Below are 27,451 nucleotides of genomic sequence, written 5' to 3' on the forward strand. Positions count from 1 at the left end.
GCAGTAAAATGTGTGATAATCAATCATCCCCCAAAATGATTGTTTGGACGAGCCCTTAATCTATATTCCCATGCCATTCTTTAATTTTGGAATCTGTTTGCTATTTAAACAAAATTAGTTCTGAGGGGTGACATGGGGACAAACACCAGAAGGCCTGACCAGAAATATGCAATGACTATGCAATGCATGACAGAATCCCATAAAGCCTAATTCCAATTCTACCAAGTACAGCCCCCACATTCTTAAATATGTAAATGCAGCATAACTTCATAAATCTACATAGCCTGGGAGGCATCAAACATAAAAAGGTAATGCAGAATGCAAGCCTATGCAGGGTTAGTCAATCGAATCCCATTGATTTCACTGAGTTTGGATTTGAGAATTTTATAAAGGATTGCACTGTAAATAAGGTAATTCCGGCATGTTGTTTTGAAAAAAAAAATTATGGCTGTGTGTTTTATGTGCTGTTATGTACATTGGTCCATTTTGTATACTGGTGCTTTGTTAATATCCACCTTTTAAAAATAAAAGTAGAATGTAAATGCTTAATAAATGAAGATACATGGTGAAGCCAGTTGGCTGAGTAATCTTAGATAATTAAAGTTTGGATAATGAAATATCTACTGGGTGAAGAAGCATCTAAATCAAAACAAAGTAGGATTGCCAACCTCCAGCTAAGGTCAGGAGTTCTCCTGAAATTACAACTGACCTCTAGAGATCAGTTTCCCAGGAGAAAGTGGCAGCTTCAGAGGGGTGGACTCTATGGCATTACAGTCCGACTAAACCCCCTCCCCAAACTCTGCCTTCCCAGACTCCCTAAAATCTCCAGGAATGTCCCCACCCAGAGTTAGCAACCTTAATCCTGCCATGTCCCTAGCAAAATCAGAGTTAAGACTTCTCTGCTTCTGTGGAAGAAGACAGAAAGGAAAGTGTTTGTCCCACAATGCAGGTGTCATGACTCCTCTGACCAGCTCTCACCACAAGACCCTGTGAGAGGGAAGTATCATCTTCCAGGAGATGCTATACATCCTTTTTGGAATAGTTTAAAGCTTTACCAGGGAGTTGTAGGTGACAACCAGTCAGGTCCTGTTTTTTTCCCAGTTAGATCTATCTTGTAGAATGTGAATCTTGCAATAAAACATCACCTATCCAGTGTTTCTTACATTATCCATCCAAAATATAAACACTTGAGCAAATTCTGTGTAAAAAGACTGGATATATTCAGAGTGCCTGTCGTAGAAGACATAAGATGAGAACTGCACTGCATTTTAATAACTAGGTAACCTATTCTAACAGAAATTTATGAATGGACAACCATTCGCTATGCTACGGATCATCACACATTTGCTACACAGAAGCTCCATTCTCCCACGCACCCTCCTTTTCTTTCCATCTGACTGGTGATTTATTGGCAGGATTATTCCACAAGTACTATCCAAACAATTGTGGATTAATAGATTCAATGTGTTTACTAGAATGCGTTTACAGCAAATAGGCCAGCGCTCATCTCTGCCCCTCCTCCCCTGCCTTCAACATCTGCAGAGACCTCCTGCTATTATGCTCACAAGAATCTTTGTTGTCATTAAAAAACAAACATGCCCAAGACAGAGTGCAAAGCTCTGTAGCTGGAGCAGAGCAGATGGGAGGTCTGCCCTTCCCAGGAAGAAAAGGAATTAATGTTTACTAAGCATGCCAGTAGTGGGAGGATGAAACATTTATATAAATCTAGAAAGAGGGATTTAGGGCTTGGGAAAGCAAAACTATTAAGACAAGAAAGTCAGTATAGAATAGCTCCTCTGTGCTACCGTCACTGTATCCCTCTCTTAGCTTCTGTTCTATAGATAGAAGTCATTGGTTGCCTCTTTGCCAAGGTGCAACTAATTCCAGTTTCTGGGATTGAAGCTGCTCCCTCACAGGTTTTACAGGCATTACATGTGTTTGGTTACCATGTTAAGAGGGACTGTAAATTATTCCATGTGGCAGCTGTTAATTCAATGTCCACTACCAACCATTTTCTCCCTTTCGGTGTAAAGAAAATGTTCTGATTTGTTCAGTAACTACTGCATGCAAACTGTTGCGATGTGATAACAGCCCACATCATGTAGCCAAAAATGACCTTCCCACAGTGGCTGATATGTAAGCTGATCCTTAGACTTCTAATTTTTCTGGAGGAGCAGCCATGTTGAGTTTGTTGCACAAAAAATAAAACAGGTCCAGTGGCTCATTAAAGACTAACAAAATTTATTCCAGCTAAAACTGGGATACCTGAAAAGGTACACACTCTCCCAACCTTTGCCTGCCACTCCTGGCAGGGCAGGTTGCAGGTATCATGCATTGGGATCTGGCTACATCCATTGGGGCAGAATGATGAATCTGGCTCTGAGGACACAGGACATTGTAGGATTTTAAATGAAGTACAGTTGTATATTAAATGTAGTGTAGACTGCTGACAGCTGAATTAGGGATCCTGCAAATTCAATGACCAATGTTCAACAATCAAACTTACCATGTTCAAATGAACTGTTCAGATGTGAACCAGTCACCCACTCTGATCAATTGGCAGCAGCTACTTGAATGTCTGCTGAACAGGTTTGCGTTGTTTCCCCCCCCCCCAAATCTGTGCATGTGCAAAGTGCAGACTATTCAAACAGACTGCAGCCATTAACTAAGAATTACTTAGACAAACACTGAAGTGTAGGATTTTTTAAACATGACATTTATTTATGACTGATTATGGTATTTGTATGGCCTGATCTCATCAGATCTTAGAAGCTAAGCAGGGTCGGCCTTGGTTAGTAATTGGATGGAAGACCTCCAAGGAAGACCAGGGTCACTATGCAGAGGCAGATGATAACAAATCACCTCTATTAGTCTGGTGCCATGAAAACCCCACCGGGGTCACCATAAATTAACTGACTTGAGGGTTCTCTCCACCACTGTGGTATTTATATATTGTTGTAATTGCTGTTAATATGATGTTGTGACCCATCCTGACCCTGCTTGCAGGGAGGGTGGGATATAAATCCAATATAAATCCAATATAAATCCAACAGTCTATGGTGGCATCCACATAGAGACACACCGTTTTTACTGCATTTTTCTACTGTGCCATCAGAAGGCTTCCAGATTTTGTTTTAAAAAAAACATAAATTGTTATTGTGCTACTGCAAATTAATGTCCTACCAGAGTAGTGGCATGACCGCCAAAGTCCCAGCTTTCATTTTTTTAAAAAAAGTAAGTCTCTTGCCACTTCTATTTTGGAATTATAAGGGGAAAGGTGCTGCCTATACCTTTCTTCTTATAGCTCTGCAATGGAAAGCATTTACTTTCAGGGCTTTTTTTTCTGGGAAAAGAGGTGGTGGAACTCAGTGGGTTGCCCTCGGAGAAAATGGTCACATGGCTGGTGGTCCCACCCCTTGATCTCCAGACAGAGGGGAGTTGAGATTGCCCTCCGTGCCGCCAAGCGACGCGGAGGGCAATCTCAACTCCCCTCTGTCTGGAGATCAAGGGGTGGGGCCACCAGCCATGTGACCATTTTCAAGAGGTTCCGGAACTCTATTCCCCCACGTTCAAGCTGAAAAAAAGCCCTGTTTACTTTTATAAAAATGGAAGCTGGGATTTCTAGGACCGTTACAAGACATCAGTAGAAAATCAGACCACGATAGCATAATATCAATTACAGATTTTTTTAAAAAAAAAACTATCCTGAAGTTTTTCAGTGGCATAGCAAACAAAAGGGCAGCAATCGCTGCAGGAAAAGCCAATTACACTGCACTTTTAGGAATAGAATAAGGCAGCCAGTCAAACAACCGTGAACTGGTTTTGATCAGTCATACTGATCATAAGTATTGGCTCCTTGTTTGTGACTAACAAACATGACATGAACTAAATTAGTGGGTGTTTGAGCATCCCCTAGCTATAATTCTGCAGCCAACCATTTGTGGAAGAGTAATTCATGGAAACTTTGGCAGAAGAGCATTGTTAAAAAAATTAACTAGTATATCTGGCTTCTAAACTTACAGCATCAAAAGGGGTTGGAAGAGAGTTAATAACCCGAACATTGGGGGTTTTATGTTGATACCTTCCCTATGTTTCTAGAAAATAGCTATTTCTCCTTACCTGAATCTCCATCCATTCTATTATATTAGTGTCTAGGTAGCAAACTCCCTCCGGCCCCCGTCTTTATAATTCTGTTATTTTTCAGCAGTGTACTGTTTGAGGCTTTCCAAAATGAAGTTTAGAATAAATGTCTGAACTGTGCATTAAAACATACTTTGACCTCAATCCTCAGCTGCCTGTCCCACCCCTTGAAGCCTCAGATCTCTTTAGCCTTGCAATCGGAACTAAGCTCCTGCTAAGACTCTTTTACTTCTCTGGGAGCAATTTGTCTGCTGATGACTCTGTTTTCCCTCTGAAAACAGCAGCCTGCTGCTAAAGTTAAATTCAAGCCACCCCACAGAGAAGCACATTCCTCATTTTTACTGCTGTGTTTCCTGCTCAGATATTTGTACACCTGTGTGTTTCCTCTGTGGCACATCCTGAGTTGTTCATTCAAACCCTGACTGTCACTCCTCTCAGCATCCTTAAATTCTTCCCTGTCTACCTACCAATTGTGAAGTTGTGCATTGATGATGCCCCCACATTAACATGTACAGAAGGCACATATCAACAAATGCTGATGGACAATGCCATGATCTTACCCTCCACATAATGTCCAAGCAAGGTACCAGAAGCAACTCACAGAAGAGCTTGTAGTCTGCTTCTCTGGTCCACTTGTGCCTGGATTGCTTTCACAGAAATGTTTCAGACATTGAAGAGGAGAGAAGACAAGAGAGCAAGAGACCTCTGTTCTTCCCTCTATCCATGGGCACTTTCAAGTAAGCTAGTTTGTGGGACTCACAAAGGGGGATCAAATCCCGCCATGCTCTCAATGATATCTCTGGGAGTGCAATGAGTCTGAGTCTGCGATGAGGCTTGTGGGAGAAGATAGCTTTGATTTGCATGATTCTTTTAATTTTCATAACCCATGTTTGCATCCATGGAAATCATGAGCCTCCACTGAAGTAGATACCTCCATTGCCACTACAATACTTTCTTAGTCATCATATTACAGGATCCAGTGTGCTGCTGAGCAACAAACAGAGAAGAGGAAACACTGTGTATGAGGCAAAAACTAAAAAGGTTTAGAAGGGAATGGCAAATCCAGCATATGGCCTGTCCTAGAGGATCAGCATTCCCTCTTGCAAGTGTCAACTAAACTTGGAAAAAATTCTCTCCCAGTTTCAAATATAGTGATTACTTAGGATCTGAGTATGAATAACAAAAGCAAACTGCACTTGACAACCCATTCTGGCCCATGGGAAGATCAACAACTGATGAGCCACATTAAAACTCATTAGTGTCCACATACTGATCAACAATTTTGGTTTTCTAGCTAATGAAGTTATTTGCTGTCACAACTGGTCAAGAGAGACTTTTTCAGAATGTTAAGCACCAACTTAAATTAACGTTCACTTAAGAGACACTGATTCTTGTTCCCATATTGCAACATATCATCAATGCCGTGAAATCTTGCTACCCATGTCATACCACCCCTGGAAATGCCTGGCCCTCACATGCACTTCATCTCTACAGCACAACTTTTAAGAAGCCCTTCATTTGATCTATTTACACATTAAAATGAAAAGAAAGAGAATAAAATGCCTTTATGCTCAAAACAATGTACAGTACAATATTATTATCACCATAATATGCGAGTTTTATGAGATTTCAGCTATTGGTTACCATTTTCATAAATGCAGCACTGGGGAAAGAGGCAGGAATTTGGGACAATGATTGAAAACAACAACCCTTTAATTATTTGACATCAAAAGTAAATATTTTGTTCAGCAATCAATGCTAAATGTATAATCAGAATGCAGGCATTTTCCGGATTAAATTAGAAGAGAAAGGAAAATCCAGGATTAATAGTTTGAAGAGGAACTTGCTGTTAGAGAAAAAAACCCTCAACTGTTTAGTACCTATAATCCTAGATCAGATCCTGCAATGCATAGCCCACTTCGGTTGACATGCTATGATGGACCCCCCCTTCACTTCCCCCCTCTGAGGCAGATTTTCTGGCCAAAATCCAAGTTTGCCTACTTTAGCTGAGCAGCCCCAAGTAGCGTGTATCTATCTGTGCACTTTCAGCAGGGATCCCCCATCCATTTACACAGCTACCACAGGGAACGGTGGTCTGTGCTCAGGTTCAAGTTTCCACACAGACTGTTGGTGTATTGCATGGCATAACGTATCTGTTTTCTCATGTATGTAAAGCAAAACATAAAGAATGGAACCTCATGCCCAAATATTTCTGAAATTCCTCCTTTTTATGAGCACAAGCGGTATGGCATAATAAACAAAACCCAACAGGTGAAGCTTTCTCCATCACTTCAACGCCATGCTGGGATAAGATTCAGCTGTTGTTGTCTGCTAAAATGTAAAAATGTAAAATAAAAATAATTTTTTTCCATATTTTAACCCCAGAGTTCCTGACCCAGATCTAAGCTCTCTACTATGAGCCTATTTCTCCCAGCAAGACTTTTGGAATATCTTATAGCATTACCAAGAAAGGAGATTAACTTAGCAAGAATTCACAACTGAAGCAAGTTCAGCAGAGATTTCTTTTCAAACCCCTCACTGACAGCTAAGCTAGTCAGATTCTCTATGAGCAGCTATTTTCTTTAAGACGATTATCTTAATTTCATTTTTAATGTTTTAAAAACAATTAAGTTGTATGCAAGATTCACTATCAGCCACACTGTTCAGTGGCCTGTGCCAATTTGCTCTCTAATGCTGGTTTTTCACCATATTGGTACAGTTTCTATATAGTGGAATCTCCTGTGTAAGTTGTCACATAGTTTGTTACTAAAAAGAAATGCCCGGGACTGACTAACTAAATTGGTCAAATATTGTCATATGACCACTGACTATTGATCACAGCCAATACTATCAAAATTCCACTGAGTCAAAAACGTCTTACTTCTTTATTCCACTATAAGGACATCTGAGAAAAGTGACAAAATTAAAAGACTCAAAATTAAAAGCCAGACTCACACATGCACAAACCTACTCATGTAAGTGAAGGGCCTTTTTGATATGCAGCTTTCTTCAGGGAGCTTCTGCCCTCTTCCCTCCAAATTAACAGTGCAATCATAAATAGTGGTACCCTTCTAAGACCACTGACTTCAATGGAATTAGAAGGATCTGTGAATGAACAGACTTGCCAGCCTTTCCTGTTTCTTCTGGTTGGCCACTGGGAGGCTGGAAAAACCCCACTTGGTGATGCCACCCCTTCCCCTCACTCCCTGGGAGTGCCAAAAACAAACTGGGTAACACCCTCTGCTACCAGCAGCTCCGAGAATATCTCCTGCTAAATGGAGTCGTGCATCTAGCACTCTGTACCTGCATTGCCATTTAGATGCATCGCTTAGTTGCCATGACTGCCCACTTCACTCTACAACCATGTGCAGGCATGATCTATTACAACTACACAATTTCAAGTTATCGTGATCCAGAGATGGAACCTTACCTGCTGTTCCTCACTATTACCTCACTATTATCTCAGATTTTGACTGAATAAGCGTAGTGTGTTTCTAGAGATCAGTCTAACAACATTCATAATATAAGAAAGTTTAATTAATAAAAAGAATACACATGGTTTGTTCATGCACTGAGGCTGAGCAAAGGTACAAAGAAAAGGAGAAAACACACTGTCCCTTTCCCTACACTAAGAAGTGGTGTTTATTTAGGGCAGGATACCTTTACTTTAAGTTGTAGTAGTTTAAAGTTCATCATTACCTTAGTTCTCTTGGTGATGACTTCTCCCCATTGTCTTTTGCCATTTGGACAAGACAGTTCTCAAGTAAAATTTTAGTCATGCATGGCCTGTGGCTCCCCAATCAGAAGCTGCAGATGAGAGTTAGTGAGTTTCTTCTCTGTCTGGAGAATTTACAGTCTACCTTGGGGACAGTCCATCTCCATTTGCAGGGTTATCCAATTCTTGCTGACTCACAATGAAGATAATACATTCTAGCATTTTGGCTGTTTCCCTCTCTGTCCCTGGGTGTCACTTTCCAGCAAGGTGTGGGGTTATAAACTATTGTCCTGCTTTGCTGTAGTCATCAGCATAACCAACAGCCTGAGCGCTGTGTGCTTGGAGCTTGATGCCTCCTTCACCCATCCCACCTCTTTCTGCCGGCAATTAGTTTCCAGCTGGGTTTCTAATGGACAGAGTGTAGTCCCAATGACTGAAATACTGGGGTGAATTCTTGGGTGGAGGGTGTTTCTTCACAGGGTCTCTCTCTTTTTAGGATTGCAATGTAAGTCACATAGCTTAGCTCCTTCTCACTGACATGCTAAAATTGCAGGTATCTCAGAAGAGGAATGCAGTGCTCAGAAAGAAGTATGATACGAACACACACAAGCTGTTGTCTTAGAGGGGAAAAAACTGTGTTTTACATTGCAGCTACATGTAATAAAGCTCCAAAGATCCCTTCTCTCATAAATTATTGTTGGGAAGAGGCATTTTACAGCAGAGTAGGGAAAGGGAGTGCTTAACTTTTCCCTGCCAATCATTTTCTTCTTCCCAGATTTTACTCCCAACAGTATTAAAGACCTGTTTTTCACCATACAAACATGGATCTCTGCAGTAAAAAGTTACTAAAAGTTTTGTTTCCTTTATCAAGATCATACTCATTCTGCCACAGGGGCAACCCAGTATCCTTCATTTTAGACATTGTGTAGAAGCATGGAAAGATGTGCAGGTCTTTGATGGTGCGTCTGTGGTATCCTGTAAACTACAATAAAAGTTGTTTCTAAGTTACAGAACTTGTTTAAATTAGGAGTTTATTTCCTAAAGTTAAATAAAGTGACTGCCTAAAACATCTGGTAATCAGATATAGACTCTGCCAGATGTTGCTTTTGCAATATTAAAGTTATGTTGCTCTGAGAAGCAGCAAATATTCCTGCTGAAACTTAATCAGAAACAAGCAAAAATAAAACAAAGGCAGAAAAACAGATCTGATTCCAGCCCTATGCTTGGTCATTGTGGGGCTATGTGCTGGGCTAGCAGATCAACACAATTATTGTCCTCTCTCTCCCTTCCTAGAGCTTAATTTATAAAAAAGCATTGATGCAATGTACCTCTAAGTGCCAAATGATAGGGGCAAAAAAATTGCAGAAGAGTCAGAAGTACCTCTGTATTCTGCTTGTGAAATTCCAGAGGGATATAGATGGTCACTGCTGGACAGGACTAGGGAGTTTTCATTCTTGTCTAGCAATGAAGTTGGACAAGATTAATCTCTATTTGCATTAAGCCCAGGAAGGCCTTGTCCTAATCTTAAACTTATAGCGTAAAGAAATAGTGATAATGGAATGTTACAACAACAGCAACACACACACAGCTCAGGCTTTCTGTGAATTTTTATCCTACTTTTCCTTCCATGAGCTCAAAGCAGCACACATGGTTCTCCCTTCCTCATGTTATCCACATAACAACCCTGTGGGGAAGCTGAAGCTGAGAGAGTATGACTGGCCCATGGTCACCCAGCAAACCTCATGGCAGGGTAGGCTTCCCAGATGCAAGTCTCACCTACTACATCTCTAATGTGTCAAATATTCCCTACCATCAATATCAGGGCTATCCATGAAAAAGGAATAATTTTCTCTTGCTTTCCCTTGGAAACTGGTCTACTCCAGGGAAGTCTACTCTCTACTCAGTCAAAGAAAACGGGAGAGGAGGAAGTTGGCTCTTTTGTGCTTTCTGTCTCTACGAGATGTCTCCTTATCATTCTCACATTTATGAAATTGTCCACATTTCAAAGCAATTAAAAACAATACCTACTGTAATCTATGAAAGGTGTATACAATCAGGAAACCTACCAAGGAAAGAAAAGACACAGAAGAGAACCTGGGCAGCGGGGGAGGGGGGACAAACTCCCCCCACCCCAAGTATAAACCTGTTCCTGTATAACAGGATTCACTTTATAATTCAGCAGCTCTTTAAAGAACAGAGATTCATATAACAAATGCAACAAGTCTCACAATCCAAGGTCACCCAAGTTTGAATGGCAGCATGCTGAAAATTGAGAAGCCCAGTGGACATTGGGAAGATGGTGAACTTGCTATACCAGCTGGAATGGAAACATCTGCTTGGGCCCTCAAGACCTAGACTGCCAGCTCTTCCTGCTTTCTGGATTTGAAGCAAGGGACAGTCAGTTTACATGCTTTCCACCTAGCAAACAAAGAGAAAATCCTAAAGCCTAAGCCTTTGGCATTTAGTTATAAAATCCACTTTGTTTTTATCCCTGGGTTGATATTTTAGGCTGCTTTCAGATGTCTTGTTAATCTCATGGCAAAGTACTAATAAATCTTCTGGTAGCATTCCGGTAGCATTCCTAAAATGTGTGTTGTACAGACTAACTCTCATTACATTGGTAATGAGGCAAAACATAGGGAAGTTTCTGCCCTCAAAGGGATCTTTGGGGTACATTCCATAATAAAAGGTCTCTACTGCCTCCCAAAGAATATATAGAAGAAGCTGGCTCTGTAGCTAAATCCTCCACAACTCAATTACTGGAGGATGAGAAATGGGAAATGCAGTAAAAATTCTAAGCTGATGAACTTGCTGCTATGATTACCATGAAGGAAGAGGAAATTGCTGAGACCTACCTATCATTTCCGGGGTACACCATGATGTCAATAGGGTTACACAATTCTGGAAATACTCTGGAGGAGCCATAATTTAATAGGAGAGCCCATGCTATACATGCAAGATTTGCTGTGTGCACTCCTTGGCATTTCTGCTTAAAAGGATAGTCATGAGTAGCAAGTCTGAGAAAGACTTCTATATGCATTCTTGGGAGACCTACTGCCAGTCAGAGTAGAATGTGCAAGCCCTGATGGACCAATGGAACCTTCTGTTTATATGTTACTTTTTATGTTAGACTGTAGTCCAGCAGTGCAATCCAAACCTAAACAGAATAAAGTCTGGTTTTAGAAAGGTATAACTCAGTTTAGGACTGCATTGTAAGACTACTAAGCAGTAGCAAAACAAAGTGTACTAATTCTCTCCAGTCTAGAAGACAGTATTAGAATGGTTTGACAGTATGTGTATAAGCCTATGGAGAAATTCTTTGTTTAAAAAAACTTCAAGTGACAGGCCCCTGCTCTTTGATGTTAGTTTAGAATGGATGCCAAGTGTTTTGTTTGTGTGGTATCATTAGAGACTTCTGTTGGATATAAGAGTGGATACATCATCGAGTTAACAAAACTCCATCTAGAACTCTAAATCCATAAAATCCATACAGCATATAATATAGTGTAATAAGTCCTACTAAGAGGAACTTATTGTTACCTTTAGAATAAAACTTATTTTAATAGTCTTAACTGTATTTTGTTTACCGATGTTACAAACTTTACCACTTGCATTGTAATCCATTTATCCTTATCTGCCAGCAGCACCACTAATTTATCTTGCTCTGACCTCCCTGGCACCCATTGCAGAATATTTCTAAGATACTTCTCCCAAATAGTTTCAAATCTCGGGCATCGAAACATAACATGGGGCATATCTTCAATGGATTTATGATCACAGGGGCACACGCAATCAACAAGTGGGGTCTTGTTATAACAGCCTTTCAGTACTGCCAAATGAAGTATATTCATCCTAGCTCTTGAAATGGCCCCTAGAAAGGTCGTGCATCATCTCCTCATGAACATTTAAAAACTCAGTTGCCATACTGACTTTTATATAAAATCCCTTTTCAGGAATCTTGTACTTTCTTCAACTGTCTGTAGTTTCCTTTACCTGATTTTTATCTCAGAACACAGAGTTCCACAGCTGACCCATCAGGGAGGGGGAAGGTGTGAGCAGGCAGGAGCCTGCGAGCCGCACAGGAAAACCAGGCCCCACAGGGAGATTGGTAGCCCTAGAGGGGAAGGCTGGGAGGTGTATTTTTTCCATAGGACACATTCAATGATTCCTAATAGCAACTGAATATTCTTTAGAATGTTGGGATGATGACCAATCATGGCCGCATATGCAAATGACTTCAGGGCAGAGTGGCTGAGTTGGCAGTTGGCGGGGGGAAGGGGATGAGTAGCCTCCCAGCCACAAAGGGAAGCTGCATCCCTATGGGAAAACACATTTTACCTCTTTTTACCCCCTTATGGGGCAAATTTCTTAAAACCCATTCTTAGTGAGCCTCTACATCACAAAAGGAACATCCTCCCCAAATTTCACATTTCTAGGTCCAGGGGTTTGGGCTGGGTGTTAAAGAGTCACTCAGGAGGACACTTGTCTTTATATATGTATAGATTTCAGGTTCATTTCCATTTAAAACTAACAGAAATGGGAAAGATCTTTGTTGGGTGGGTACTCTTTAACATTTGTCCCAAACATTATGGTTTAACCAGAGTTTTGAACCAGGCTAGAGTGTCACCTTGCATCATGACATCATGTCTAGATAGTATTGGAACTTATATCATCATGCCAGGGATGTCAATCGTTCCCTCCCCAACTTGCTTGCCATTTTTCTCCTCCTACCCAGTAGAGAGGTAGCAAGCAGTGGCAACTGGGTAGGAAGGAGATCTCCTGCCAACAGCAGGAATATGGCAACCCTAGACTTTGGATCAACTGTTTGTCAAAGTAGGTGGTAATGGACCAGCAGAACTACTGGCCCCTAACTCACTATAAGAGAGCTTCATTCTCAGAGATGGAGGCAAACAATAATTTTAAGACAGATTAATTTCATAAAACATGTTTTCTGGACTGATCTATAATGTTTATAGCCCCAAAATGATGGAACAGATTTTCTAAACATTTTGGAATTCATTGAAAAGTGTCCTTCCTTTTAACAGTTTTTGAAAAGAATGTAAGAAACCATTTTCTATCTTTCAAACCTCCTGATACAGTAGGCCTGGCTTCCTAGACTGCTGCAATCAAATTTGTCCAACAGAATCATTTGTGCTCTGCACTCCCCTGAAATAAGTTTTATGGACCCCTTTTGGCCCTGTTGCATCTTCTGTGTAAGACTGCAACTTTTACTTTTGCTTTCTCTTTCATTGAGGGCTTTATTCTTCCTGTTTTGTTTTCACTTACCACTCTGGTTAGGATTGCCAACCTTCAGGTAGAACCTGGAGATCTGGTATTAAAACAAATCTCCAGATGACAGAAATCAGTTCTAATGGAGAAAGCCGCTGCTCTGGAGGGAGGAGCGTATGGTATTATACTCCACTGAAGTCCCTCCACTCCCCAAACTCCACCCTCTACCCCCAAATCTCCAGGAACTTCTTAACCTTGAGCTGGCAACCTTAACTCCAGCACCTAGATATTCTTTTCTTTCTCTCACTGACCCGCAGGAGAAAAAAGATTAATCTTAGTCTGATACCATGTTGTGTCAAAGGAAACACACCACCATCATGAACTCAGAACCAGAACAATGAGATAAATATGAATGGGTAACGAGGGGTTTATCCTATCACCAAAAGGTACAAGAAATTAATTTTTTCCCTTCCACAATTGGGACTCAAAGACACTTACAAGATGAAACACACATTAAAATAGTTTTAGGTGGGTAGCCATGTTGGTCTGCTGTCAAAAGGCAAAATCTGGGTCCATTAGCACCTTAAAGACCAGCTAGATTTCTGTCGTAAGGAAAATTTGACTCTCGAAAACTCATACCTTGGAAATCTAGTTGGTCTTTAAGGTGCTATTGGACCAGGATCTCATGCATTAAAAATAATTTAAACAAAAATATACAACCCAGCTGGTCTCACATCCCATCTTAAAACAGGGCATTATGGTCTGGGGCTAGTTCTCCTGGATCAGGTCACATGGGGCCACAGATAAACCCCCTTTGGCTCTTGTCTTTCAGGTCATGTAAAAGACTAAACCCAGGCTTCAGAGATGCTCAACCAGCCTTATTTAGCTGGCTCAAATGTTCCTAATTTTCTCCCATCCTCACACCTCTGGCTAAGCCTAGGCTTCAGGTATGTGTTCAAAAGAGAGGATCAGATGCTCAGTCCAAGTCTTATTCAGCTGACTTATTGTCTGTCTCCAGCCTCAGTTTCCTCAATCTCTCACATGCTGTCCACATGACTCCAGTCAAACATATGCTCTCATTCTAAAAAATCTTATTGGGAAGAAAGGGTCCACAGATTTCAATGGAAATTATTTCCGTTAATTCCGTTCCTTGGATCTCAGCCACTGTCTTTCTGGACCTTATCTGTAACAGGGGCTAACACATTGTCCTTTGATGCTGAAGGATAAACAGATAAAAGAGTGATGAAGCATCTCCAAAACCAACAATGCCATCCTAAGCAGTCCTACTCACAATACCACTTGGGAAAATGGGGCTTATTCCCAGGAAAACATCCATAGGATGGCATTGAAAAGGAGGCATTTCGCAGAATGCATGGTTATTTCTCTCTAGGAAAAGATGGTGAATGCAACCTGTAAAGAGGACTCTTTCATTATTCCACTGGTGACATTCATTACCCTATCAAGGATGAAGGCTGGAGGCACCACTGAAATCTGAAACAAAACAAATAATCAGATTTCTTTCCCTTCAGCCTAGAGAGCAGGCACAATATTGATGAGAGCATTTGCAATGGGAAACTCACTCCAGCTTGAGGCTGATTATGGAAATAATAATACACGATCAGTGTCCATTAACTCTATCATGAGGGGTGGGGATCAATAGTATATTAATGGCTGGAGAAAGACCATTCTGTGCCCGTCAATACAGTTAACACCACAACATAAACAGAGGAAGGAAGAAGAGGCAATAAGGAGCATGTAAATGATCGAGGTGGCTGATGTTTTTGTGCTGACAGAATATGCTGTTCCTGCCATTATACGCAGTTTTCAGAAGTAGTCCTGTCATTTTTAAGCTTCTAAGATATTGGTTCAATCAGCTCAGAGAGGCATGGGCACTGGTGCCAGGGAAATAAACTGTTGGGATCAACTGTGTAAGAACGGGATAGTCACTATTAGAGATGGGCACAATCCAAAAAAACCCCCTTTTAAGCCGTCCGTGGATCCGGGCCACTGCCGAACTCAGGCCACCGATTCTAACCGATCAAGTCCCATTTCCGATCCGGAATCGGGAAAGCCAAAGCGGGAGGGCACCCCGCTGTTTCCAGCAATATAGGAATGGCGGTTGGTGGCAGCGGCCGCCAGGCCCGGCGGGCAGGGGGAGGCAACGATGAGCCGCCTCCCTTCAGGGAGGGAGGGGACATTCACAGACACACACACACTTAGAGTAGAGGGGGGGGGGAGTTTTTAACCCTGCAACGAGCCGCCTCCCCTCAGGGAGGGGACATTCCCAGGGCTGGATCTACAGTTGCCAGTGCCCAGGGCAACCGTAGTCATTCTCTTGTGCGCGCGCGCGCGCTCCTGGGTGGCTCCCCCCTGCCCATGCAGCAAGCCGGCTGTCCCGGTGTGCTGCGGAGCTGGCGGCAGCATGAGTGGCTTGGCGGCTGCCCGCGCCGTTCACCTGCCCCGCAAGACAAGGGGCGGCCGGCTTGCCCGCACGCCCCTTGTCCTGGAGAAAGGCGAACAGCGCGGGCAGCCTCCCAGCCTCCCGCACTGCCTTTTGCCTTTCCCCAGGACAAGGGGCAGCTGGCTTGCCCGCACGCCCCTTGTCCTGGAGAAGGACGAACAGCGCGGGCGGCCTCCCAGCCACCCGCACTGCCTTTTGCCTTTCCTTTGTGCCCATGGCTTCAGAACACCCCCTTCCCCCTCCCTCCCCTGGGTTGCTGCTCCGTGGTTGGAAGGAAGCCTGCTAATCAAGGAAAGCTATGCTTCCATTCGTGTTTCGAGGGCGACAGAAGGAGGGCAAACACAGCTCATTCCCCTGGCTCCATTGCCCCGGGAATAAATTACTGGCGCCAGAGTGTCTGCAATTCTGAACAGAAACTGATATATCCGATCAAGTTCTGAACAAGCAAACCCCCGACTGCTGGATCGGTTGCCATGGACGGAACTGATTAGCTGAGTCACGATGGCACAAACGCCAACATCGGGGGGATTTTGAAATGGTAATTCAGATCGTGCCCATGTCTAGTCACTATGATTCATTTATTTGTGCTCTTCTTTACTGTCACACAAACAAAATTGCGACCACCTTCATCAGAATCTCTAGCTGTTTTAGAACAAAGAATGCAGCATACATAATGTGCTCATGTACATATGAGAGATATCATCTCTAAATGAGGTCTGTATCATGTTTAGGAACATGGAATGCTTGTTAATTTATTTATTATTACTTCACCTTTTCCCAATAGGAGAGACCAAAAATGGTTTACAAATGTGTGTGTGTGTGTGTAATTTTACTAAAACAACCTGAAAAAAAGTAGTACAATAAACAAATCCTGGGCTTCTGGCTCAGTTAACCCAGGACCACAAGTGACAAAGTAAGGCCACGAGCCCTTTGACTCTTGCCCTTCAGTTTGCACCAAAGTTTTCCATTTTTTGCCCCACCCTCTTGCATGTCATATGCATTTGGTACATTTCAGTGTCATAAAAGTGGCGGCTTCTTGATTTAGGATTTCATGGTAATTTTCTGAATTCAAAATATTTGCAACAGACTCTTGACAAGACAAATTGCCAAAGCCCTATCAGAATGTGTATCTGAAGTAAAACAACTGATAGTGAGGAATATTCTAGCAGTTTCTATCTGCAGCTTCTATCTAGAAGAAAACCTGAAGCCGCCCCATTATAAGTTCATGCTATAGATCTCAATGCATTGCATGCACAACAAAATACAATGCATTACCAGAATACATTCATGTTAAAAGCTGACTGTATTCTGAAGTTTATTAAGGGTTGCCAAGATCCAAGTGGGGCCTGCAGTTCTGGAACTGCAACTCAGTTCCCCTGAAGAAAATGGCTGCTTTGGAGGGTGGATTTCACAGCATTATACCCTGCAGAGGTCCCTCCATTCCCCAAGCCCCACTATCCCCAGGCTCCACCCCCAAATTTCTAGGAATTTCCCAACTCAGAGTTGACAACTGTACTTACTATAATGATACTAAAACAGTGGTTTTAAAAATGTCAAAACACACCATTAGGATGCCAACATCATGAAGTAAAGGTAACATTGGGCTATATAGAGAGTTTTTATGCCATAGCTTTGTCATCTGTAAAATGAGAGATAATGGTACATTTATTTGTTTGATTTCTATCCTGCTCTATCACTTTACCTTATAACTGGTTTCCATATTACTTTTTAAAAATGGAAAACAAAGAAAAAAGAAACTAAATTAAAATGTAAGCTATACCATCTGCCCCCGCAGTACTAGCTTATGACAAGCTGATGTTACAAAGATAAATGCATTATGCAGTTACCAAGTATCTAGATAAACAGGAAATTTCAGTGCCAGGTAGGGGAAAGACAGGGGAAATATACAAATACTGAATGGAAAAAAATCATACAAATACTGAAATACAGTACACTGCCGACAGGTGTACACAGATGTCTTACTGTCTCGCCTCCAGAACTTCTGGTAACAACCTCATGCTGTAAAATTGGCCACATAAACTGGTTAATAATTGGGAGGAAAACTCTCCAGTACTAACAATCTCTTTCAAGCAAACATTTTTACCTCCATCACTCCATGTGCTTTGTCATTCTGTCTCTTCTCATGCCTATGATGGTGAGCAGATAATTCCCAAGGTCACTGTCAGCACTGTTTGTTTTATTTCCCTTCTTTCTTTTGCAGCTTTGGTGCAACAAAGAGTGGCTTTTCCTACAATGATATTTGGGATCCAGAAAACAGGGTTCTTTGAAACTCAAGATGCTATTTTATTGCTGGACTGTAATAATTTGCATTTTTTACCTTTGGACTTTCAACTCAGCTCCTCCTTACATTACCGTAAACTTATATGTCAGGAGGTCTCTGGTCACAATGAATACTCTTTTATTTCTACTCACACAAAGCTTCAGATATTCTCTACTTTAACCAGGCTTTTACTTCAAGAACACCTTCCCTGTTTTGTGTGACATATATTGCTTCCTGATTCCCTCAAAAAGGTTTTCGGCTGCCACCAAAGGCTTTCCCCTTAAACCTCCTCAGTTTAATTGGTAATAGAGGAAGGCTTGTTATAGGCAGTAGTTTAACAGAATGGTCAGTGTATGAGGATGATTGTGATTTAAAAAAGGATCTTTTTGATTAAACAAAAGTGAATTTTATTTATAAGTGTGATGATTGCAGAGTTTTATTAAGCATATTGGTTTCAGAATCGTTCTTAATCTTGGTACTTTCAAAAATAATGTCTTCTTGAAGATATATTCACACATTCAGACATAGGGTTGCCAAGTCCTCTTACCCTCCCAGCAGGCTGATTCTTTAAAATATCAGCCTGGCATGAAGCCCAGGAGAACTCCTGGGGCCTGAGTGATGACGTCAGTCCTAGGAGTGATGTCACACCATGCCAGAAGTGTGCCATGGGCAGCCCATTCGCCGTGTCTTTTCCCCCACCAGCCAGGTGAATGGTGGCAGGGGGGGAGGCTGGGAGTGGGGTATTCCCCACCCCCACCAGGGGACAAGCGACCCTACTCAGTCATATAGTCTAATTTTCCACACATCTTCATACCAGAATAAATTCTTATCTCATCCACATAGACATAAGATTCCCTCAGGCCTTTCCACACAATTTGCCTAACCTAGATAGAATAATCTCTCTTTCAGAGATACCGAGGCTGACCAGACTAGGGTTACCAGCCTCCAGGTGGTGGCTGGAGATCTCCCAGAATTACAACTGATCTTCAGGTCACAGAGATCTGTTCACCTGGAGAAAATGGCTGCTTTGGAAGGTGGACTCTATGGAATTATATCATGTTGAGGTCCTTTCCCTCCCAAACCCTGCCATCTCCAGGTTTGACACATACCTACACACTCCCAAATCTCCAGGAATTTCCAAACTTGGAGATGGCAACCCTAGACCAGACACACACACACACACACACACAGTTCTCCTTACTCAGACAGAATAACCTCTCTCTCAGATACACAAAGGTTTCCTGAAAACTTTCCCCTCAGCACTGACTAAAAATGTAGATCACTCCACCCCCCTCGCCCGTACAGCTACCAGCCAATCAGAACACAGTCCATTCACCCATCCAGCCCTCCCTTCTTTCCTCAGAGGCTTGCATTTAAGCCCACAGTAACAAATATTTTAAAAACTTCATGCTAGCAAGCAGAAATAAAATCCAAATCAAATACATTACATGCAAGACATTACACAGACTGTTCCACAGAGGACATAAAAGGAGAGCCCAGATACACAAGATTTATCCCTTCAAAGAGAAGAGAAACATGTCAATTGGCTAATCATCTGTCAGCTGTATTTGTTACAAAGATATAGATGTACACCCTGATCAATGAGAGACGATGAGGCCTATTCACATAGAAAGCTATTGGGCAGCATCTGTGGCTTCTATGTTGGAAGAAAGACAAAGGCAGAGTGTGGCATGCCATATGGCAGTCCCTGGCAAACAGGAGAGAAAAGATTCTGGACTTTACAATAAAGGACCCAAAGCCTCACAATAAAATTTAAAATAAACCATCTCATGCGTAAGCTAAAAATATGTATACATATATGTTAGATATAGGTTTTCAATGTAATTTAAGAATTAATCCCATTGAACACAAATTTATTTATTTCCAAATAAACATGTATATGTTTGCGCTATAAGAAAGCAGCTTATTAGCATCAGGTAACAAAGTGATGTAACTGAACAATCCACTTTGATCGGATATTGTAAATGACAATCTCTTGGGAGTAAAATAATCTGAAAGGTGAAGTCTCCAAAAGGGCATCTGTTCTAACCCTTTAGCCACTCACCAGCACCTCATCTGCTCATATAACAAAGATCACAGTGTCTTACTAGCAAGAACAACAACAACAACAACAACAACATTCGATTTATATACCGCCCTTCAGGACAACTTAATGCCCACTCAGAGCGGTTTACAAAGTGTTATTATTACCCCACAACAATCACCCTGTGAGGTGGGTGGGGCTGAGAGAGCTCCAGAGAACTGTGACTTGCCCAAGGTTACCCAGCTGGCTTCGTGGAGGAGTGGGGAATCAAACCCAGCTCTCCAGATTAGAGTCCCGTGCTCTTAACCACTACACCAAACTGGCTCTCACTGCACTGAAGTACACTGCACAAGGTTCTTTGGGAGCAATCTATCCATTTTTCCAATAGGAAGGGCTTTTATACTGGCTAGCACACCCCCTGAGGCAGTTGTAGAAGCCTGGCTGGCTGTTTTGCTCCCAATATGCAGAAGCCCCTCCATCTTTTCAGTCAGAAGCAATGTCCTATCAGAATGCTGCTTCTTCCATCTAGCAGTAAGTGAACTCAAGATGCAGTATGAGTCACACAAAAGTATATAAGGTACTGCTTTTCATCTGGCATCTAGAAGAATATGATAGCAAGGTGCTGCTGGGAGGAGTACCTGCCAGGTGAGAAGCAGCATGGGAGAATATGCAGGATGTGGCTAGTGAATAACCAGCTGGCCATCCCTGGTTTAGCTGATAAAATATGTGTATGGTAAGGAAATGAATTTTAGAGAGTTGCAAAGGAATGGTACAGAACTTGCTATTTTGAAGGTTGATTGGTGGCCTCTCTGATATGAATTGGTTGGTCTCAGTGCAGTTGTTAGAGAACACATTCCAAACACTGTGCTAAAGGTATGCACTAGTTTTCTTGTGGTTGACCATAAATAGACAAGTCAAGAATCCAATGGCTGTGCACTCTTTTAATACCCAATGAGCACTCACGCTCTTGGCCTGTTTCACACTCAGATTTAAAACCGATGGATTTCAGCATCCGCGCCTATGGCCATGGCAGCAGCTTTGCATCTCCCCATTTTACACTCTCCACTCTCAATTTGGTTCTGAATTCGAGCAGCTACAGTGAAATTTACATCAATCCATGTTTCCCCCCTCAGCTGTCAAATTTGTATTGCTGTTGTCTGCAATCGGAGAAGACAATAAAAACAGGCAGAGTTGCACGCAGCTAAGGAGGGAGAAGAGGCGGGGGAAGGGAACCACTCTGTTTGTGGTGGGAAAGCTCCCGTCCCAAGCAAGCCACTGTTCTGCTTGTTCTGTGCACTTGCTCAACGCAGCATCACAATAACAGTTAAATGCTCATGCTTCTGTTTTACTGCGCTTAATTTTTTTTCACATAAATTTGCAATGCTGCAACTGTTGCTGCTCTTCAGAAATACAAAAAAAAATTGAGAATCAGATGGAGAGCTGAGGAGGGAAGGGGGAATAGCCCGCCCCAGCTCAGCACGCCTGGGAAGGAAGCGAAGGAAGCGCGCAACGGGCACTGATGTGCTGCCGCTTACTGCTACCTGCCCTGGCTCGTCTCATTGGGCGCCATGTGCAGTGCATAGACGGAGCCTACCCCACCCCCTCTGGGGCTGTCTGCTTATCCACGGCGCAGAGGCACCAAACAGTGCTTCACTGTGCAAGTTTGCAGGTGCAGCAGCACCCTCCTCCTCCCCGCACTCACCAAGTGCCTCCAGCCTGCCTGATGATGCACCGAACTGCGCTTCACTGAACAGTGCTTCACTGTGTGAGTTTGCAGGCACAGCAGCATGTGCTTGACCCCTCCTCCCACACACATCACTTGCCTGGGAAGGAAGCAGAGGAGGAGAGGATGGGCACAGCTGAGCTGCTTCTTGGTGCTGCCCACCCCAGCTCCACTCACTGGGTACCATGTGCAGCGCATAGCCAGAGCCTTCCCCATCCCTGCCGGGGCTGCCTGTTTATCCAAGCCCCAGTTCCTTGGGAATGCAAGATGGACACCCCAGGACCTGGAGATTCCCACCTCCCTCACGCTCTGCGCGCCTGTCTTTCCCCGCTCAGGTAAGGCCAGGCCAGACGAAGGATGCTGCACTGCATGTCCTTTAGAAAAAACAATGGTGAAAGAAGTGTTAGGGGAGCTGATGAGGGTTGGTGTGGTTAAATCTGCTCTGTCCAATCAACTTACAATAGGAAAGGAAGAGGGGGGTTGAGAAAGGCATGCATTTTACACCGGACCAAGCACGAGTTGGCAGCTGAGGCCAAAAAAAATTGCCATATTTCCGCAGTCAGATACTGTGGGGAAAACCTAACATAGCCCAGACCTGCATCACATGACTAGCTCAGAAGTGTAAAAGGCAGACAAACATGGTATGTGAAACAGGTAATGAATGTGCTGTAAAGACTGAGTGCAAAAGGGGCCCTTGTAGTCTTGCAGAGATGTAGATGCCCCCACAACTTATAACATGGGGGAGGGCTCGCCTGGACATGCCTGTGTGTATCAGAATCTTGATCGCAAACATTTCCAGAAAATAAAGAGTTCTCCTCCGTTAGTGTCCTAGTCTTCATATGGATGGAGCAAGCAGTTCATTTGGATGGAGCAAGCAGTTGACAGACTTGAGCCATCCAACACTTGAGGTTTCAACTCCTTGTTTTCTAGTTCCTAATATAGAATGCCACAGAATTCTTAGAACTCCTTTCTCCAAAGAGACAGGACATCCCAGTGTAAGAAAGCACCACAGAGTAACACACTCTTGGAACACACTGGACTTGAAGTGAGAAGGATATTTGATTACAAAGAAAGAACATGAAACATGATTCTACCTTGCTGTAGCTACAAATATATACAGTAGCAAAGCTGTTTGCCTGAATAGCTTGGCTTAGATCTTCGCAGATTCATCTGTGCTGGTATCATAATATCCCTTAACTCTCTTCCCCATAAAGATTCTATGCAGTAGTTTGTAGCAGGCCTCAAGGAAAATGTTTTATATTATATTGATTATTAACTAATAAGTGTTATAATATTGTTCTGATTAACTAACATTTAGAAAGATTAAATAAAATCCTTCTTCAGAGTAAAATATAGCTGTCAAGTCAGCTAGATACTGTTGAAACAGGAAACCTGTAGCTCGAAAAAAGAGGAAGTTACAGCATTGTGTATCTCAGAATAGACTGCTTAAAAGATAAAACTGATGATTTGAGAGAATTTGTCTGAATTTATGCTGCACTAAGAAAAGGTCATGTCTGGGGCAATGATCTTAATGATGAGGCTAAAATATGGTAAACTGTATGTTGTAAGTATGTTGTAAGATTGCAGCCACAGCAAATTGTAACCGTTAGCTAGTGGGTAACCACCTTCTGTGATGTAACTGTAAGCTATGCTATATCAGAAAGGTTGCTTCCTTATACTGGAGCTCAGTTCTTTGTGGCACTAGTCACGCTGAGCTCTGCTGGCAATAAACATCATTCCATCCTGAAGATTCTGTCTGGTCTCAATTCTTGGGAACACGATACCCTGCTACATTTTGGGGGCTCGTTCGTCCGGGATTGAGGGGACCATTGGGGTGCCCCCTTGACCCCCAGTCCGTGGCCGCTGGTTCTAGACTGGTAGTGGACCTGTGGGCGCCCCCTGAGTTTTTCAGGAGCAGGCCCTGCCTTCCTCGGGTGTCAGCGGTGTGCCACTGGGGCATCAACGACCCGGTGACGGAATCAGGAACGAGTAGGGATGTGCGTTTCGGCATTCAGAATGCCGAAAGAATGCCGAAACAAAAGTGTTTCGGCTTCTTTCGGGGAATGCCGAAACGTTTCGGGGAATGCCGAAACGTTTCGGGTAGCCGAAAGAAAAAAGCCGAAACGTTTCGGGATTCTTTCGGCTTTCTTTTGGCTTTTCAATGGGAAAATGCCTCCGTCTTCCCGGACATCTGGGGGAGGCATTTTCCCACCGAATAAGCCCAAAATTGGTGGGGACCTTCCTCTAACCCTTCTCTAACAACCACCCAAGTTTCAGACAGATTGGACTTTGGGGGGCCATGTTATGGCCCCCCAAAGCAGGTCCCCCCATCCTCCCATAAGAAAGCGAAGGAGCAGCATATTGTTAGCATGCTGCTGCTAATCTTCTTCATTATTTCCTATGGGGAAAAAATGAAGAAGCAGGCTTCCTTTGCCAGGGGTGGCATTTTGCATGCAAAATGCCCCCTCACCCTCAGGGGCCCTTCTCCCACCCCTCCTCCCACCCCCCACCAAGGCTCAGCCTGCTCCCACTTGGGGGGGGGCATTTCATGGCCTCCCCAAGTAGGTGCTCTAATCTCTACCACTGACAGCTGGGGGAGGCTTGTGTTGCCAGGGGTGGCATTTTGCATGCAAAATGCCCCCAAGCCCTCAGGGGCCCTTCTCCCACCCTTCCCCCCACCCCCCACCCAGGCTCAGACTGCTCCCACTTGGGGGGGGCATTTCATGGCTCCCCAAATAGGTCCTCTCAGCCCCTAAAGTCCACCCCTTACAGCCCCACACAAACCCAATTCCCCCCCAGCTGCCACACACAGACCCAAATCCCCACATTAGCCCCTCACAGACCCAAATCCACCCCCACCTGCCCCACACCCGTAACCCCAGGAACAGGCTGGCAAAGGCCAGCCCTCTTCCTTTGTTCCCTATGCTGGGAACTTCTAAACTCTCTTTCCCTGGGCAATTCTGCACAGCCCAGGGGTGCCACAATGGTGGGCACACTTCTGAGTGCCAGCTGGTCCCTGTGAAAGAGCACCTGAACCACAGACACCCTCCCTCAAATTCCCCCACCACCTACAGAGATGGCTGGCCAGCCAGCCCCATTGTTCCCTATGATGGGAACCAACTGCACAACAAAGAATAAAACAAGAACAACACAAAATAAAGTTTTTAAAAAATTATTTTCTCCCTTCCAAAGTACAAGTAGGCAAAGCATTATGACACATTACACCAGCAGTCCCCCACACAGAAAAATAACACAACTCACTTAACATCAGAGAATCACAAAGCATGATTCCTGTCAAAAACACTTTATTTCTTGAACAGCTTTAGGTTACACAGCAGGGGGGAACACCAAAGGGCATGGCAGCACTATCTTACACAAAAATAACACAACTCACTTAACATCAGAGAATCACAAAAACACAATTCCTGGCAAAAACACTTTATTTCTTGAACAGCTTTAGGTTACACAGTAGGAGGGCACAACAGGGCATGATAGCAATGTACTACAAAAAATGATACAACCCACTTCACCGTTTTTGACAGCAATTGTGTTTGTGTGATTCTCTGATGTGAAGTGGGTTGTGTTATTTTTGTGTAGTACACTGCTTTCCTGCTCTGTGGTGCCTTCCTACTGTGTAACCTAAAGCAGTTACAGAAATAAAGTGCTTTTGACAGCAATTTTTTGGGGTGATTCTTTAATGTGAAGTGAGTTGTGTTATTTTTGTGTAAGATACTGCTTCCATGCCCTTTGGTGTTCCCCCCCTGCTGTGTAGCCTAAAGCTGTTCAAGAAATAAAGTGTTTTTGACAGGAATTGTGCTTTTGTGATTCTCTGATGTTAAGTGAGTTGTGTTATTTTTGTGTAAGATAGTGCTGCCATGCCCTTTGGTGTTCCCCCCTGCTGTGTAACCTAAAGCTGTTCAAGAAATAAAGTGTTTTTGACAGGAATCGTGTTTTGTGATTCTCTGATGTTAAGTAAGTTTTGTTTTAATTTTTCTGTGTGGGGGACTGCTGGTGTAATGTGTCATAATGCTTTGCCTACTTGTACTTTGGAAGGGAGAAAATAATTTTTTAAAAACTTTATTTTGTGTTGTTCTTGTTTTATTCTTTGTTGTGCAGTTGGTTCCCATCATAGGGAACAATGGGGCTGGCTGGCCAGCCATCTCTGTAGGTGGTGGGGGAATTTGAGGGAGGGTGTCTGTGGTTCAGGTGCTCTTTCACAGGGACCAGCTGGCACTCAGAAGTGTGCCCACCATTGTGGCACCCCTGGGCTGTGCAGAATTGCCCAGGGAAAGAGAGTTTAGAAGTTCCCAGCATAGGGAACAAAGGGAGAGGGCTGGCCTTTGCCAGCCTGTTCCTGGGGTTATGGGTGTGGGGCAGGTGGGGGTGGGTTTGGGTCTGTGAGGGGCTAATGTGGGGATTTGGGTCTGTGTGTGGCAGCTGGGGGGGAATTGGGTTTGTGTGGGGCTGTAAGGGGTGGACTTTAGTGGGAGCAGTCTGAGCCTTGGTGGGGGGTGGGAGGAAGGGTGGGAGAAGGGCCCCAGAGGGCTGGGGGGCATTTTGCATGCAAAATGCCACCCCTGGCAAGACAAGCCTCTCCCAGCTGTCAGTGGTAGAGATGAGAGCAGAGCACCTACTTGGGGAGGCCATGAAATGCCCCCCCAAGTGGGAGCAGTCTGAGCCTGGGTGGGGGGTGGGGGGAAGGGTGGCAGAAGGGCCCCTGAGGGCTGGGGGGCATTTTGCATGCAAAATGCCACCCCTGGCAACACAAGCCTCCCCCAGCTGTCAGTGGTAGAGATGAGAGCACCTACTTGGGGAGGCCATGAAATGGCCCCCCCAAGTGGGAGCAGGCTGAGCCTTGGTGGGGGGTGGGAGGAGGGGTGGGAGAAGGGCCCCTGAGGGTAAGGGGGCATTTTGCATGCAAAATGCCACCCCTGGCAAAGGAAGCCTGCCTCTTCATTTTTTCCCCATAGGAAATAATGAAGAAAGATTAGCAGCAGCATGCTAACAATATGCTGCTCCTTCGCTTTCTTATGGGAGGATGGGGGGACCTGCTTTGGGGGGCCATAACATGGCCCCCCAAAGTCCAATCTGTCTGAAACTTGGGTGGTTGTTAGAGAAGGGTTAGAGGAAGGTCCCCACCAATTTTGGGCTTATTCGGTGGGAAAATTCCTCCTCCAGGCGTCCTGGAAGACGGAGGCATTTTCCCTTAGAAAAAAGCCGAAAGAATGCCGAAATAATGCCGAAAGAATCCCGAAAGCTGAAAGCCGAAAGAGATTCTTGTTTCGGCTTTCGGCTTTAACGATAGAGAATCTTCTTTCGGCTTTCTACTTTCGGCTATAGCCGAAAATTTTTGGCTTGCACACCCCTAGGAACGAGTGATCCAGGAAAGTCCCGGGACAAGTAAGTATGGAGTAACTGGGGTTACCGTTTCCTTTTGAAACGAAGAGGGGCTTGATCACCCCCTAGCACGGCCCAAGTAGGGGAGTCAGTGGGACTCTTCCGAACCCGCTGTTGCTGTAGGTACTGGGTTGGAAACTTGTCGTGTGAATGACATGAGTGGAACGCCATAAGGCGATCGGTGTATTGAATCTCCGAGACACATTTCCTGGCTGGGCGACTTCGTCAGGTCGTCAAAGACGAGAAGCGAGTGCGTAGGGCCTCCTGAGAAGCAGACCCCTTACTGCTTTCTCACTGTTATTAATCCCTAGACTGTCTTGTCTTGTCTGGGCTCTGTGTTGATAATAGGTGGTTCATGCTCATCCCCAGAAAATACCCCCCTGGCATTGATGTTGAAACATTTCCAGGAGGTGTATAGAGGATGGGTCCAGTCAGGGGAGAATCCAACCCCTGATCTGTTG

General features: G+C 43.7%; 1 protein-coding gene across 1 annotated transcript in view; it reads right to left on the reverse strand.

The window, feature by feature from the left end:
* The window catches only part of MDGA1 (MAM domain containing glycosylphosphatidylinositol anchor 1), a 397,523-nt gene that overhangs the window by 255,811 nt on the left and 114,261 nt on the right, over positions 1 to 27,451 (reverse strand). The window lies entirely within an intron of this gene.

The sequence above is a fragment of the Eublepharis macularius genome, chromosome 1 (assembly GCF_028583425.1).
Source record: "Eublepharis macularius isolate TG4126 chromosome 1, MPM_Emac_v1.0, whole genome shotgun sequence".
Taxonomy (NCBI): Eukaryota; Metazoa; Chordata; class Lepidosauria; order Squamata; family Eublepharidae; genus Eublepharis; species Eublepharis macularius.